General features: G+C 40.9%; 1 protein-coding gene and 1 pseudogene across 1 annotated transcript in view; both read right to left on the minus strand.

Moving 5' to 3' along the window:
- KCNK13 (potassium two pore domain channel subfamily K member 13) overlaps positions 1 to 17,911 on the minus strand; it is a 124,155-nt gene that overhangs the window by 55,985 nt on the left and 50,259 nt on the right. The gene's annotated exons all lie outside the window — the stretch shown is intronic.
- Positions 15,159 to 15,979, minus strand: LOC128593803 (ubiquitin-conjugating enzyme E2 R2-like; annotated as a pseudogene).

A 17,911-nucleotide genomic window follows, 5' to 3' on the forward strand; every position in this document is an offset into this window, starting at 1 on the left:
CTAGCAGAAGTAGCATTTGGCAGGTTTCTCCATTGTGACGTCAGACACCAGCCCCTCACTACTTCCATACTGTACTCTTTGGAAGGAAGTGGCTATGTGCAGCCCACACCCAGGAGTGGGAAGTTAATGTTCCACTGCCTTGAGGATGGAGGACCCACATCAGTTACATGGACTTCTTCTTCAGTAGAGATTTGTCTCCACTCTTCCATTTATTTACTGAATCATTTATTTAAATCAGTGTGAACTCAGGGATATTTACTTTATATTTGGGCGGGTTCTTATCCGATTCTAATACTAATTGGTGTATTTGTTGCTCAAATCATTATAGCATTGAGCACTGGGAGCTCTTTCAGTTGGCTCCTGTGTTCCTTTGGCATATCCCTGTCATTATGGGGTTTTTCTTAACCACTTTTTACTTGGTGCACCTGAATTTACCATGAGCTTTCATTCCAAAATTGAGCAGATTTGGGGGCTGGGGTGGGGAAGGATAGGAATTACTCTAAAGTCTGAGAAGCTATAATAAATATTATTTTCTTGACAAAAAGCCCATCCTTGTTAAATGACCAGTCCTTTCTATATTTGCACTACAGAAATGTCTCTTTTCCTTCAATGTACAGTAACAGTTTCTTCATCCTTCTTTTAATCAGAAATTCCATCAGAAAGCGTGGAACTTGGGTATAACACAAAATTTGCAAAATTGAGTTGCCAAACTCCATGACCCCAGGAGAACATCTTATTTTATTTTTCAGTGTTTAGCTGAAAATTAATTTTCTGTTGCTGCTGTAACACACCACCACAAATGTAATAGCTTAAAACAAAACAAATATATCATCTCACACTTCCGTCGGTCAGAAGTTTGACTTGGGTCTCATCAAGCTAAAAAAAAGGTTTCTGCAGGGATGCCTTCTTTTTAGGAGAATTATTTCCTTGTTAATTCAGGCTGTTGATAGAATTCAGATCCTTGTGGTTGCAGGACTGAGGTCCCTGTTTCCTTGCTGGCTATTAGACTGTTGGCAGATCCATAGCTTCCACTGGAGGAAGCTGTCCACATTTCCTGCCCCATTTCTCCATCTTCAGGGCAGCAGTGGTGGGCGAAGTCCATCTCATGCTTTGAATCTATCTCTTCTGCTCTTACATCATATTGCTCTGACCTCTGCTGGGAAAGATTCTCAGCTTCCTAAGTAGCTGGAACTACAGGTGGGAGCAGAAGTACCTAGCTGATTCTCTGTTTTAAAATCCTCATGTGACTAAATTGAGATCAACTGGATAATCCAGAATAATCTCCCTATTCATAGGTTCCACAGAAAGGACATCTTGGGGAGGCCATTACTTGGCTTACCACATAGTGTATAGTCTATCACAGGCATTCAACTGGTGACTAATAAATGAATGAAAGAGAAAAAGAACACTGCAAGCTGGGTGCACATTCACAGGAGACTCACACAACCCAGCCGCTGCTCTGAGATCATGCTGAATAGAAGATATTCTATATATATAAAATGAATTGTTTGCTGAGCGGAAAGCATGACAGTTTAAGATAATGAAAGCAACTTGAGGCTTTTTTTGTATTCAGTTGAACATGATTCTTGGTCCTGGGTGCACATTGGAATCACCAAGGAGATTTTTAAAAATATGGATGCCAGAGCCCTCCACAAACCAGTTAAATCAGAACCTCCGAGGGCTTTGTTAAAAACTCGTCAGGAGATTCTAAAGTGCAGGTGAGGCTGAGAGTTACTGATATTAGATATGAGATATTAGAATTATCCATATCCCAGAGCCGAGGACTTGAAACCCTTCTGATTCTGTTACCTTTTGTTATGGACTGGTTTGTGTCTACCTAAAATTCCTGTGTTGAAGTCCTAACCTTCCAGTACTTCAGAACATGACTGTTTGGGGAGGTAGGGTTTTAAAAGAGATACTTAAGTTAAAGTGAGTTCATTAGGGCCCTAATCCAATATGACTAGTATCCTTAGACAAGAGGAGATGAGGAGGCAGACACTCCCAAAGGGAACACTTTGTGAAGACACAGGGAGACCACGGTCTGCAAGCCAAGGAGAGGCCTCAGAAGAAACCGACCCTGCTGACACCTTGATCTCAACTTCCAGACTTTGGAACTGTAAGAAGACCAATTTCTGCTGTTTAAGTGGGAGGGGGGCGGAGGGGGGCACCCCTACCTTGGTCCTTTGTTAGGGCTGCCCTAGCAAACTGCCAGATTTTAAATAACTGGTGCTTTGGAGCTTCCTTATGAAGTGCAAGTTCCCCAGGGAAGGACCTGCTTTGTTACCTTTGTTTCCCCTGATGCTGATAAAGGTGTTTGAAAATAGCAGCAGTTCAGGGAGGGTGGAGCAAGATGGCAGCCGAGTAACAGCTTCCTTGCATCTGGGCACCGTGAGTCTGGGGATATAGGACTCCAGGCATCTCTGGCTGGTGGGATCTGCCTATCATCACCCCTGAGAGGATACAGGGAGTCAGCGAGAGACTTCTGGACCCCAAGAGGAGGACTAAAACAGTGGAAAACCGGCAAGTGGTCGCGTGTGTTCAATCCGCCTAAACCCGCCCGCAACTGTAAGTTCAGTAGCAGCGAGACTGCAAACCAGAAAGGCCTTACCTGTAAACTGTTTTGGTGTCTTTGGACTTGGCACTCAGCTGAACTGCCTTGGGGAGAGCCTGAGCGGGAGTGCGGAGAACTTTGGCCTTTGTCTAGGGCCCCAGTCTGAGCCGCTGAGCCAGACGGAGCTAATAGAGTTTGGCTCTGGGTCACAGGCAGACATTGTGAGCGATCTGCCCTGGCAAGCTCCGCCCTCAGGGTCGCAGAGCTGGAATTGGGTGGGAGCTGGTAACCCAGCGACCAAGTAGCCTAAGGGCGGGGTCTGAGCTGCCTTGCAGCCCTAACCCTCGGGGGCAGAGGGAGACCAGTTTTGACACACAGGGTAAGTGGATGGCCACTTCAGCAGTGATTCCAGCAACAAGCACTTCCCTGAGAAAGCTTCTGCTCAGTAAGTGAACAAGTTCAAAGTGCCTTTTAGGTGGGCTGAAGAGAGATTTAGGGTGTCTACCTGCTGGGGTTCGAGAAACTAGCAGCCTCCAGTCATATCAGAACTGTGATTAACATCTCATACCCCAGAAGACCACGTGTTGCCCAGACAATATTCAATTCCATATACATACTGCTTTGTTTTTGGTTGCGTGTATGTTTTTTTTTGTTTGTTTGTTTGGTTTTTTTTTTGGTTTGGTTGTTTTTTTTGTTTATTTTGACGTTCTAGATTGTTGTTTTGTTTTTTAAGTTCAACCTTTTCCATACACATCCTTTTTCTTTCTCAATTTTTCTAGTTTAATTATAATTTCCCATTGCTGCCTATTTCAATAATCAGAACTTCATTTTTGTTAGTGTTTCTACCACTATTATTTGGTTTTTCCAGCCAATTTTATCCCGTAAAGTTTTCTGTTTGCTTGTTTTGGTTTGATTTATAGCATTTTTGTCTTTCCTCTCTACTTGGTGGAGGTGGGGTACTGTGTCTGATCAGGTTAGCAAAGAGCTGCTGACCTCAAGGGAACCACCCCACTGGGCACCCCCAGAAGGTGTTTTTTTTTTTTTTAAGGTTGTATCAAAGTACCCTACTGTACACCTATATTGCTCTGTCTCCCTCTTTCTGTGCCTCTCTTCTTTTTGTCAATATTCCTTTCACCCAACCACTCTCCTTTCTCTATTTTTCATTTTTTTTTTTCTTATCACTTGGTCCTCATTTCTTTCATCGCTTTTTTGCTCTTAAACCTTCTCACCCTTCTGGTCCTGTAACCCTTAGTCCACAGGCACAAGAACTTAAAGAGCAAGAGGAATTGAAAGGAAAATTAGGGCAAGTAAACAGATAAAAGAAATCACCCATGAGGAAGAATCAGCAGAAAACTCCAGGCAACATGAAGAACCAGTCCAGAACTACCCCGCCAAGGGACCATGAGGTAGCTACTGCAGAGGATTCCACCTATACAGAAATGTTAGGAATGACAGAAAGGGAATTTAGAATACACATGTTGAAGACAATGAAGGAAATGATGGAAACAATGAAGGAAACTGTTAATAAAGTGGAAAATAACCAAAAGGAAATTCAAAAACAGAATCAAATAAGAGATGAACGATATGAAGAATATAAAAAGGATATAGCAGAGCTGAAGGAAATGAAACAGTCAATCAGGGAACTTAAAGATGCAATGGAAAGTATCAGCAACAGGTTAGACCATGCAGAAGAAAGAATTTCAGAGGTAGAAGACAAAGTTTTTGAGATAACTCAGATAGTAAAAGAGGCAGAAAAGAAGAGAGAGAAAGCAGAACGTTCATTGTCAGAATTATGGGACTTTATGAAGCGTTCCAACATACGAGTTATAGGAATTCCAGAAGGGGAAGAAGAATGCCCCAGAGGAATGGAAGCCATACTAGAGAATATTATAAAAGAAAATTTCCCAAATATCACCAAAGATTCTGACACACTGCTTTCAGAGGGATATCGGACCCCAGGTCGCCTCAACTCTAACCGAGCTTCTCCAAGACACATTGTGATGAACCTGTCCAAAGTCAAGACCAAAGAAAAGATTCTGCAAGCTGCCAGGAGTAAGCGCCAGTTGACCTACAGGGGCAAATCCATCAGATTGACCGCAGACTTCTCTAATGAAACTTTCCAAGCAAGAAGACAATGGTCATCTACCTTTAATCTACTTAAACAGAACAATTTTCAGCCCAGAATTCTGTACCCTGCTAAGCTAAGCTTCAAAATTGAAGGAGAAATCAAATCATTTACGGATATACAAACATTGAGGAAATTCGCCACAACAAGACCAGCTCTACAGGAAATACTTCAACCTGTTCTGCACACTGACCACCACAATGGATCAGCAGCAAAGTAAGAACTCAGAAATTAAAGGACAGAACCTAACCTCCACACTGATGCAAAAGATAAAACTAAGCAATGGACTCTCACAAAATAAGATGAATAGAATACTACCACACTTGTCAATTATCTCAATAAATGTTAATGGCTTGAATTCCCCACTGAAGAGACATAGATTGGTTGACTGGATTAAAAAACACAAGCCATCCATTTGCTGTCTGCAAGAAACACACCTGGCTTCAAAAGACAAATTAAAGCTCCGAGTCAAGGGTTGGAAGACAATTTTTCAGGCAAATGGAATTCAGAAGAAAAGAGGAGTTGCAATCTTATTTTCAGACACATGTGGATTTAAAGCAACTAAAGTCAAAAAAAGACAAAGATGGTCACTTTATATTGGTCAAGGGAAAAATACAACAAGAAGACATTTCAATTCTAAATATTTATGCACCCAATTTAAATGCTCCCAGATTCTTGAAGCAGACCTTACTCAGTCTGAGCAATATGATATCTGATAATACCATCATAACAGGGGACTTTAACACTCCTCTTACAAAGCTGGACAGATCCTCTAAACAGAAATTAAACAAGGATATAAGAGACTTAAATGAGACTCTAGAACAACTGTGCTTGATAGATGCATATAGAACACTCCATCCCAAAGATAAAGAATATACATTCTTCTCATCACCCCATGGAACATTCTCCAAAATTGATCATATCCTGGGACACAAAACAAATATCAACAGAATCAAAAGAATTGAAATTTTACCTTGTATCTTCTCAGACCATAAGGCACTAAAGGTGGAACTCAACTCTAACAAAAATGCTCGACCCCACCCAAAGGCATGGAAACTAAACAATCTTCTGTTGAATAACAGATGGGTGAAGGAAGAAATAAAACAGGAAATCATTAACTTCCTTGAGCATAACAACAATGAAGACACAAGCTACCAAAACCTGTGGGATACTGCAAAAGCAGTTTTGAGAGGAAAATTCATCGCTTTAGATGCCTACATTTGAAAAACAGAAAGAGAGCACATCAACAATCTCACAAGAGATCTTATGGAATTGGAAAAAGAAGAACAATCTAAGCCTAAACTCAGTAGAAGAAAAGAAATATCCAAAATCAAATCAGAGATCAATGAAATTGAAAACAAAAGAATCGTTCAGAAAATTAATGAAAAAAGGAGTTGGTTTTTTGAAAAAATAAATAAAATAGATAAACCATTGGCCAGACTAACCAGGAATAGAAAAGTAAAATCTCTAGTAACCTCAATCAGAAATGATAAAGGGGAAATAACAACTGATCCCACAGAGATACAAGAGATCATCTCTGAATACTACCAGAAACTCTATGCCCAGAAATTTGACAATGTGAAGGAAATGGATCAATATTTGGAATCACACCCTCTCGCTAGACTCAGCCAGGAAGAAATAGAGCTCCTGAACAGACCAATTTCAAGCACTGAGATCAAAGAAACAATAAAAAATCTTCCAACCAAAAAATGCCCTGGTCCAGATGGCTTCACTCCAGAATTCTATCAAACCTTCAAGGAAGAGATTATTCCTGTACTGCAGAAATTATTCCAAAAAACTGAGGAAGAAGGAATCTTCCCCAACACATTCTATGAAGCAAACATCACCCTGATACCAAAACCAGGAAAAGACCCAAACAAAAAGGAGAATTTCAGACCAATCTCACTCATGAACATAGACGCAAAAATTCTCAACACAATCCTAGCCAATAGATTACAGCTTATCATCAAAACAGTCATTCATCATGATCAAGTAGGCTTCATCCCAGGGATGCAAGGCTGGTTTAACATACGCAAGTCTATAAACGTTATCCACCATATTAACAGAGGCAAAAATAAAGATCACATGATCCTCTCAATAGATGCAGAAAAAGCATTTGATAAAATCCAGCATCCTTTTCTAATTAGAACTCTGAAGAGTATAGGCATAGGTGGCACATTTCTAAAACTGATTGAAGCTATCTATGACAAACCCACAGCCAATATTTTACCGAATGGAGTAAAACTGAAAGCTTTTCCTCTTAGAACTGGAACCAGACAAGGTTGTCCTCTGTCACCTTTACTATTCAACATAGTGCTGGAAGTTCTAGCCAATACAATTAGGCAAGACAAGGAAATAAAGGGAATCCAAATGGGAGCAGAGGAGGTCAAACTCTCCCTCTTTGCTGACGACATGATCTTATACTTAGAGAACCCCAAAGACTCAACCACAAGACTCGTAGAAGTCATCAAAAAATACAGTAATGTTTCAGGATATAAAATCAATGTCCACAAGTCAGTAGCCTTTGTGTACACCAATAACAGTCAAGATGAGAAGCTAATTAAGGACACAACTCCCTTCACCATAGTCTCAAAGAAAATGAAATACCTAGGAATATACCTAACGAAGGAGGTGAAGGACCTCTATAAAGAAAACTATGAAATCCTCAGAAAGGAAATAGCAGAGGATATTAACAAATGGAAGAACATACCATGCTCATGGATGGGAAGAATCAACATTGTTAAAATGTCCATACTTCCCAAAGCAATCTACCTATTCAATGCCATTCCTATCAAAATACCAACATCATACTTTCAAGATTTGGAAAAAATGATTCTGCGTTTTGTATGGAACTGGAAAAAACCCCGTATAGCTAAGGCAGTTCTTAGTAATAAAAATAAAGCTGGGGGCATCAGCATACCCCATTTTAGTCTATACTACAAAGCCATAGTGCTCAAGACAGCATGGTACTGGCACAAAAACAGAGACATAGACACTTGGAATCGAATGGAAAACCAAGAAATGAAACTAACATCTTACAACCACCTAATCTTTGATAAACCTAACAAGAACATACCTTGGGGGAAAGACTCCCTATTCAATCAATGGTGTTGGGAGAACTGGATGTCTACATGTAAAAGACTGAAACTGGACCCACACCTTTCCCCACTCACAAAAATTGATTCAAGATGGATAAAGGACTTAAATTTAAGGCATGAAACAATAAAAATCCTCCAAGAAAGCAGAGGAAAAACACTGGAAGATATTGGCCTGGGGAAAGACTTCATGAAGAAGACTGCCATGGCAATTGCAACAACAACAAAAATAAACAAATGGGACTTCATTAAACTGAAAAGCTTCTGTACAGCTAAGGAGACAATAACCAAAGCAAAGAGACAACCTACACAATGGGAAAGGATATTTGCATATTTTCAATCAGACAAAAGCTTGATAACTAGGATCTATAGAGAACTCAAATTAATCCACATGAAAAAAGCCAACAATCCCTTATATCGATGGGCAAGAGACATGAATAGAACTTTCTCTAAAGACGACAGATGAATGGCTAACAAACACATGAAAAAATGTTCATCATCTCTATATATTAGAGAAATGCAAATCAAAACAACCCTGAGATATCATCTAACCCCAGTGAGAATGGCCCACATCACAAAATCTCAAAACTGCAGATGCTGGCGTGGATGTGGAGTGAAGGGAACACTTTTACACTGCTGGTGGGACTGCAAACTAGTACAACCTTTCTGGAAGGTACTATGGAGAAACCTCAAAGCACTCAAGCTAGACCTCCCATTTGATCCTGCAATCCCATTACTGGGCATCTACCCAGAAGGAAAGAAATCCTTTTATCATAAGGACACTTGTACTAGACTGTTTATTGCAGCTCAATTTACAGTCGCCAAAATGTGGAAACAGCCTAAATGCCCACCAACCCAGGAATGGATTAACAAGCTGTGGTATATGTATACCATGGAATACTATTCAGCCATTAAAAAAAATGGAGACTTTACATCCTTCGTATTAACCTGGATGGACGTGGAAGATATTATTCTTAGTAAAGCATCACAAGAATGGAGAAGCATGAATCCTATGTACTCAATTTTGATATGAGGACAATTAATGACAATTATGGTTATGGGGGGGGAAACAGAAAGAGGGAAGGAGGGAGGTGGGTGGGGCCTTGGTGTGTGTCACACTTTATGGGGGCAAGACATGATTGCAAGAGGGAATTTACCTAACAATTGCAATCAGTGTAACCTGGCTTATTGTACCCTCAATGAATCCCCAACAATAAAAAAAAAAAATAAATAAATAAATAAAAAAAAAAAAGAAAATTGTCAAATTAAGTTTATAAAAAAATATAAAAACACTTAAAATGATAATGTATCAATATTTTGTATGAAGTAGACCTCCATCAGTTGCTTTCAGATGGAACAGCAACTAAATTAATAAAACACTAATAATTTAAAAAAAAAAAAAAAGAAAATAGCAGCAGTTCAATAAATACAATCAAAACAGACACAAGCCTGGGTTTATGTCCCAGCTCTGCCACTAATTGGCCCTGTGATCTTGGCTAAGGCACTAAGCTTCTGAATTTTTGTCTGAAAAAAAACGCCACTACCCCATGAGACTGCTGAGACAGCATGAGATGGAGAAACCTGTGTGGTGAGAAATCTACCCAGATCTTTCCAGGGCCTGCTTGGTTCCGATTTGGAATACTTTCTTAGGTGCATAATGAATGAAGGAGCAGAGTCACAGAGCAAACAAGCAAACGTTCTTCTATCAGCTCAGCTGCGATTTTTAAAATTAGTTCCAATTTTGGTCTTCTCTAAGACAAAGCTTTTACCTTTTTCCACATTTACTGAGTGCTTAGGGCCGGTTTGTGAAAATGAAGTTGCAAATAAAACTCAACGATTTCACACAAGATACTTAAAATAACAAGTGGGCACAACCCTTTTGAAAAGCAATGTTGAATTATGGGTAAAAATCTTTAAAATATTCATACACTATTATCCAGAAATTTCACTTCCGTTACTCAATTCTGAAAAAATATGATAAATATAGAAAATAGCTTTATTCATAAGTATGTTACTCATAGCATGATATATACAGTGAAAGATCAATGGTGATCTAAATGCCAGTTGAGGGGGATAAATAAAATATAATACATGTCCAGCATAGGCTATTGTAAAGTTATCAAAATTGTGAACCAAAGTGTTATCAAAATTTTGCCTTACTTAAGAAAAAGATACAAAATGCATAGGTTGAAAATACATAGAGGGTACTTTGGAGGCCAAAGCGGAGGATTGTTTGAGGCCAGAAGTTTAAGACTAGCTTGGAGTTTAAGACCAGCCTGAACAAGAGAAAGACCCTGTCTCAATAGAAAATAAAATCAGCTAGGTGGGGTGGTGTGTGTCCATAGTCCCAGCTACTCAGGAGGCTGAGGCAGAAGGATTTCTGGTACTTTAGCCCAGTAACAGAGTGAGAGCCTCTCTTAAAACAAAAAACAAAAACCCCAATGCAAATAGGTAAGGCTAAAAGGAAACCTGCGTGGTGCTGCTGGTAAAGTGGGCGCCTGAGACGGTGGGATTATTCTCCTTCCTTTTCCTGCTCTGGAGTTCCTGACATTTTTCTATGATGAGCATTTGCTACATTTATCATGGTGAAGATAAAGTAGCGTTAATATGAAACAACCAACAATACACAACAGAAAGAAGCCCCAGGAGACCCATTTTGCTTAGGGATTAGGGATCCGATTACAATGCATGCAAATGATCAAACACCAGTTAGCTAATGACACAGCTGCTGCATAACGAGGCCCCTCCCAGAAGGTTTTCCTGGTGTGGGAGTAAAACACATCCTAAGGAAGTCACAGTGCTTAAGGGAGCCGAGGACAGAGGCTGCCAAGTGCTGCTTCAGCAACTTCTATGCCTTTTAGCAAAACATTATCTCCTTAATGAATTTAACAGAAACCTGTCAATGAAAGTCAATATTTACAGAAACCTGCAATTCAGATAAGGCACATATATTGTTCTTTCCCTCTGCAGCACGTCCATAGCAGTCTTTATTACTGGGGTGAGCTAGAAATCTAGGCACTGACTTTTCAACTCCCTCACGGTCACATCCAACCCTTCAAGTCCTAGTGACAATGACTGCAAGTCACCCTATAGATACTCCATTTCTCTCTGTGGCCAGTGCCACCATCACCTCAAAAACTGCAATGACCTCCAAGGCCGGAGACTGTCTTTCCTTTCTAACCTCATCTTCCCCTTCTTCTATACTAATAGAACCTCCTAAAAGGACTGGGCACATGGCTGCTTACAAAAAACTACATCTCCAAATTTCCTTGCAGTTAAGTGAGGCCATGTGACTAAAAGAGGTGATGTGGCAACTTCTGCGGGCTGGAATGAAGACATGGTGGTCATGATTTCAGATTCTTAAAAAAAAAACAACTAAGGAATTACCTGTAATTTAAAAAATTAATATTATCGTTAACTGACAAATCCTAATCATATTGCATTTATGGAGTACAATGTGATGTTTTGATATATGTAACATGTATACCACGTGGAATGATTAAATCAAGCTAATTAACATAGCTACCTCCCATCTTAACATTTTTTTTTGGTGGCAATACATTTGAAATGTACTCCCTCACTTATTTTGAAATACAGAATACATTATTATTGACCGTCTTCATGCTGCCGTCTAAATGAAACTCTGTGCCCTTTGCCCAGTAAGTCCTCATGTGGTTTCCAATTCTTTCCTTACTGGGAGGATATAATTGAGTTGTCTGTATTAGGTTCCTACTGATGCTGTAACAAATTATCAACAACTTAATGGCTCAAAACAACACAGATTTATTTCCATATAGTTCTTGAAAACAGAACTCCAAAAACAGTTTCACTGAGCTAAAGTCAGGGTTATCAGCAGAGCTAATTCCTTCTGAAGGCTCCAAAGGAAGGATACCTTTTCTTGTCTTCTTGGCTTTTGGACCTACATTCCTTATACTCTTTGGCTTATGGGTCCTGCCTCCAACTTCAATGCCAGCAGTGAAGCGTTTTCAAATCTCTCCCTGTTTCTGTCATCACATCACCTTCTTCTGACTCTGACTCCTCCTGTGTCCTCTCACAAGGATCCTGGTTATTGCACCGGGCCCTTGTTTTAAGACCTTTAACTTGATCACATCTGTATACTCCCTTTTATTATCCTGGGTAACGTTCACAGGTTCTGGGGATTAGGATGTGTATATGTTGGGGGAAGGGACATTATTTGTCCTATCCTAGTCATTAAATATAATTTTTGATCAACCTGCGTATGTAATTTCTGGCATCTGACACAGAAGACATTGAAAGAATTGAGCAACACTATTAAAGAAAATTTTCCTTATTCTCATTTTCTTGTTTATATAAATAAGGCTTCTTGGGTGCTTACACTAAAATGAAAAATAGGAATAGAATTGATTCTAAACTCGACTCTTTCTAGTAATAACTAATATTCACTCACTGATATATTAGTTGAACAAAATGATAAAGTTCCATTCATCTCATTGACGTGTGTTTTTACTACGACTTCATTTTTTATATTTAATAATTATTTATACAAATTTGGTACAAAGTTGCATGGTCTTGATCAGTTGTCTACTAATAATAATTAAGAAATAACTCAATTTAGAAGAAAATCTTAAAACAACTAAGCCTTATGATCACAGGAAAATTAAAAAATTAAATTTTAATTTACGTATATATTTTTGTTGGCATGCAGCAGCACTCTCTCAGGCCCCTGATAAGGGTATTTTCCTTGAACCACACTGCTGGCAAGTTTCCTTGGCCCTGGGACAAAGAGGCTCTCTAAATGGCTTCGTCAGCTGCATCCAAACCACTAGGGAAAATACCCTTTCTACTGCTCAGGCTTCCCCTTCCCTACTCTTCCCAGCCAGAGGTGCTTGTTTGCAGTTAATTAGGCCCAAGAGTCTGATAGTCGCCCACACAGACTGGTGCTGAGAAGAGGCCTCTTACTGGCTCCAAATGCTCAGTTCTGACCTGAAGTTGCCACAGGGCCAAACGCAGATATTGCCAAGTCTACTATCAGAAAAACAGTGCAAGACTCCAATCACCCATACTCACAGCTTGTTATGGGTCTACTTTTATGAGACCAATATACACGTATACATTCACACACATACTGACCCAGAAACAACGTAGACGTTAGGGACACTGACTTCTCATGCCATCAAAAATCCTCTAATAAATTTTGATTCCCCCAAAACTTTACTAATAGCCTACTGTTGACCAATAACATAAACAGTAGATTAGCACATATTTTGTATGCCATATGTATTATATACTGTATCGTTATGATAAAGTAAGCTGTAGAAAAGAAAATCATAGGGGAAACACATTTACAATTATGTAACTGTACTTTTGTGCACCTTCTGTTTACAAGATAAATCATTTGCCTTAAACGGTGGGCAACTACAGTGGCAGATCTCAATCTATGATACATATCAAACAGTTCAACTTTTCCTTATGTGGTATAATGTCAGAACTATTTTGCATTCCTTGGGAGCACCTCTAGCATCACTGATGGTACTTGGTATGGGTCTCATGGTAAAAGGCAAATATTGCATTAAACATGATGAAAAATACATGAGAACCAAGAAGGATCACTTTTTACTGCAATATGTAATTTACTGGAGAGACAATTGCTCATGTGCAGACGATGAATGTCATACTGAGTTTTAAGGGATACTTGCAACACGTGAGCTCACTGTAACAGCAATAGGAGGTGGCAATGAAGTCGTTACAGTAGTACAGTACGTCTTAGAATTGGTTTTATGCAGTTAAGATTAATACTCCTCTTTACATTGGCTTATATTCCTCTCCACTGTGAATGGTACCATGTCTGGTCTCTAAGTGCTGTGTAAGGTTTGATTAATTTTACATGATAGATTAGAGCAGTGGTTCTCAACCTTCCTAATGCCGCAAACCTTTAATACAGTTAAAAGCGGTCTCGACCCACAGGTTGAGAATTGCTGGATTAGAGTATACTTTATGGTAGTAAATGTTAAAATAGACTAGTACCTACAAACATTTTATGGATTCATGACAGATCTATTTTTCATTCATTTTTTTCAATATTTCTAGGCTACATGGTTCATCTTTAATTTTTTTCAAATTGTTGTTAAGTCTCCAATATATTTTCCAATTTTTTTTTTTTTTTATTGTTGGGGATTCATTGAGGGTACAATAAGCCAGGTTACACTGATTGCAATTGTTAGGTAAAGTCCCTCTTGCAATCATGTCTTGCCCCCATAAAGTGTGACACACACCAAGGCCCCACCCACCTCCCTCCTTCCCTCTTTCTGTTTCCCCCCCATAACCATAATTGTCATTAATTGTCCTCATATCAAAATTGAGTACATAGGATTCATGCTTCTCCATTCTTGTGATGCTTTACTAAGAATAATGTCTTCCACGTCCATCCAGGTTAATACGAAGGATGTAAAGTCTCCATTTTTTTTAATGGCTTATATTTTTCGATATATTTATTGAAGAAAATCTGCATATTTGTGGACCCTCACGGCTCACACCCATGTTGTTCAATGGTCAACTACAAATACACACACACTCACACAGAGTATATATGATTATTTTGGGTAAACAGGGAGTAGATAAAACTCAAAGTAAGTTTTGGCCAAGATGGATGACTTGGCCATCTTCCTTAAAATGTCACACACACACACACACACACACACACACACACACACACACACACACACACACACACACACACACACACACACCCAGGTCAACAACCAAAAGACAATCCAACTAAAAAATAGGCACAAGATTTCCACAGTAATTTTTTTAAATGTAAAGTATGAATATTTATTTCAGGCTTCAGATCCCGATCTATTTCGAAAAGCAAAATCTGACTTCTCCCTCACAGTAGGGCTCCGTGTCCGCACGATTTCACGGAGGCTGAAGGAGCACAGGTCGCGGGGCTCAGCACAGAGTCCCTGACGCCCACCGTGTCCCAGCGTGGGGGAGAGGAAAACAAAACTCACCACCATGGGGCAGAACGAATGTGCACAGGCTAACAGCTAAACCTTGGCAAAAATGTTTTTTGAACTTTGTTTTGTAGGGTTTTTTCCATTCTCTTTTGCTACCCAGTCTATGCAGCATTTGTGAACTGGCAAGAGGTTCCCAGCTTTAAACACATTAAACGTTTTGAAATGCTATTTAATTCCCCAAGAATCGAAAAACAGACCAAACGTGTTTTGCTGTGAACATTCTGTAGAGACGAAGTGAGGCGAGAGTTTGGGTTGATGATGTTTTTTAAAGAAGAATCAATACAGTGATGGAAAGGTAAAGAAAACAAGAATTCAGACCTTCTGGGTAGGGTTGCTCCCTCTCCATTTAAGGCCCATACAAAGGAGCAAACTGAGACCCATAAGGGGAGTCAGCAGGAGCTGTGTTTGTTTTCCCTGCCCCTGTGAATAGGTTTTGGCCAATGGGCCATTGCTAGGCCCCCACCTGCTCCCCTCCCTTTGGCCTGAGATGGCAGGCAGTGCAGGCGCATTGAAAGGGCATGTCGCAACTCCTCACTTCCAGAATCATCATCATCCTAACAGCCGGCATCTTCCTCCTCCTCCTCAAATTCATCATCAAGATCGCCGTCATATGAGTCATAAAGCAAATCTGAGCTGTTGTCACTGGAAGGCACTTTCGTTTTGACGCAGTGTTCAGCCAGGGTCGTGGGGACCTTCGCTCCATCCTTTTCTGCTTCCGCCTTGGTGGCTGAAACCTGTTTCCTAATGATTTCGGTATATTCTTTGTCTTTTCCTTTATTGTCTCTCCATTTTCTGAACATAACTGAAGCATCCACCTTGGCTGGGGAGAAGGCGTTGGGCTCATTCAGCGGCGAGATTACACTTCACAGAACAGTCCTCCCCTTCTGAGGAGGATTCCACCTTTCAGAGGGCAGCTCTCCACTCTGTGGGTCATCTACGGCGGATGAAGAAGCGAATGCAAACATCTCCATTCTCATAAACGTGGGGTGCCACAGTTTGGTCAAGAATCTGAAGGTAGGTGGTGAATGTGGGTAGTCAACAGGAAATTTAATACGCGCCTGGAAGTAGCCGCTGTGGTGGAGGGTTTTAGGGGGTCCGGAGATGGCCACCTCCCAGTTTAGAGGTCAGACTCGTCCACCGGTTCCTCCTGCAAGGAGGTCAGCCCGACCATCAGGGCCTTCTGCCAGCTGGTCATCTGCAGCTGGGCCATCGCGGCGATGACGGTGCCGACCGGGGCCCCAGTCCTCGCGCAATGGCCAGCTCAGGGCCCCTGCCTTTACGCAGCCGGGGGACCCAACCAAGCACCCGACGGCCGGTGGGCCCGCCCAGGTCGGGGAAGGGGTTGAGAGAGTTTGGGGAATCGCTCCCGGTACGGGGCTCGCGCTCTTGTTCTCCTGGGGGGCGCACTCAGGGGTGGGGTGGGGGGGCGCAGGGGCCGGAGAGGAGGGCGGAGCGCGACGCGTGGGGATCTCGGGGGTCTCTGGGCCACCGCGTGGGCAGCTGCTGCGTGGGGGGCAGTGGGGAGGCCCATAGTCATTTTGTAAAAGAAGATATACAAGAAACCAGCAAGCACATGAAGAGGTGCACATTTTTTATTATTATGAAAATACCAATTAAAACCACAATGAGATGCCAGTTCCTACTCAACGAGGATGGCTATCATTTTAAAAAATGAAAATAAGGATTGGCCCAGTTGCAGAGAAATTGGAACCCTCGTACATGTCTAGTGGAGACATAAAATCTTGCAGCTGTCCTGGAAAACAGTGTGGTGGTTCTTCAAAAAGTTAAACATGGGACTCTCATATTAGCTAGTAATTCTGCTCCTCCGTATATATCCAGAAATAACTGAAAACAGGGACTCAAGGAAATGTTTGCATACAAATGTTACTGGCAGCCCTATTTATAATAGCCAATTGGTGGAGACTCAAATGCTCATCAAATATTTATAAAGCACTGATACGCGCTATAATGTGCATGAACTTCAAGAACATGCTAAATAAAAAAGCCGGACACAACAGGTCACACAGGAGGTCTGACAATTAAGTTTGCAAACCTGCTGCTGTAGGCTTCTGTTGGCAACACTGTACAAAGGATTTGGCAAGATTTCCTCACCTAGTAAATGGGCGTCTCGTGGTTGTGTCTCTGTGACGTGTGGCCGTGTCTTGCTGAGTGGTGTTCATTATTGTTGTTGCGTGGTTTCATGTGCTGTGGCAAGAATGTCAGAGCTTGAACTAGAGCCAGGAACAAACCTTTGTAAATTTCCTGTTTAACTTGGCAAGTGTAGAAGTGAAATCAGGCACATGATCTTCCAAGTTTATGGGGATAATGCCATGAAGAAAACGGCAGTGTACAGATGGATCAACATCTTTCTGAGAGGAGAGAAAGTGTCACTCATGAAGAGAGGTCAGGGCAGCCAGAAATAAGCAAAACTGCCGAATACAAAAGTTGTCAAATTGTGCATCACAATCATTGGCCGACTGTGAGAAGCACAGCAGAACAAGGAAACATCGATGCAGAAACAATTAGGAAGATCTTAACTGAAAATCTTGGAATGGAAAATGTCTGGGCTCTTGCATCACGACAATGCGCCAGCTTACACCATGCTGTCTCTGAGGGAGTCTTTAGCCAGCCAACAAGTAACTGTATTGGAACACCCTTCCGACTTACCTGGTCTAGCCCCCAATGACTTTCTTCTTTACCCTAAGGTAAAGGAAATATTGAAAGGAAGACATTTTGATGACATTCAGGACATCAAGGGTAATACAAAAACAGCTCTGATGGCCATTGCAGAAAAAGAGCTTCATAATTTCTTTGTAGGGTGGAGTAGGCACTGGGATCAGTGCAGCGCTTCCCAAGGGGAGAACTTCCCAAGGGAGAACTGTGGTGATATTCAGCAGTGAGGTATGTAGCACTTTCTCTAGACTGACTTCACGAACTTAATTGTCATACCTCATTTTGAACGGTTCCATTTATAAGAGATATCTAAGTTAGATAAATCCATTCAGGTGGACAGCAGATTGGTGGTTTCCAGGGGCTAAGGGGAAAGGCAAGTGAGAAGTGATTGTTTAAGGGATTTGGGGTGTTCTTTTGGGGTGATGAAAATGTTTTGGAACTAGATAGAGGTAATGGTTGCATGACACTG

This window comes from Nycticebus coucang, chromosome 9 (assembly GCF_027406575.1).
Source record: "Nycticebus coucang isolate mNycCou1 chromosome 9, mNycCou1.pri, whole genome shotgun sequence".
NCBI lineage: Eukaryota > Metazoa > Chordata > Mammalia > Primates > Lorisidae > Nycticebus > Nycticebus coucang.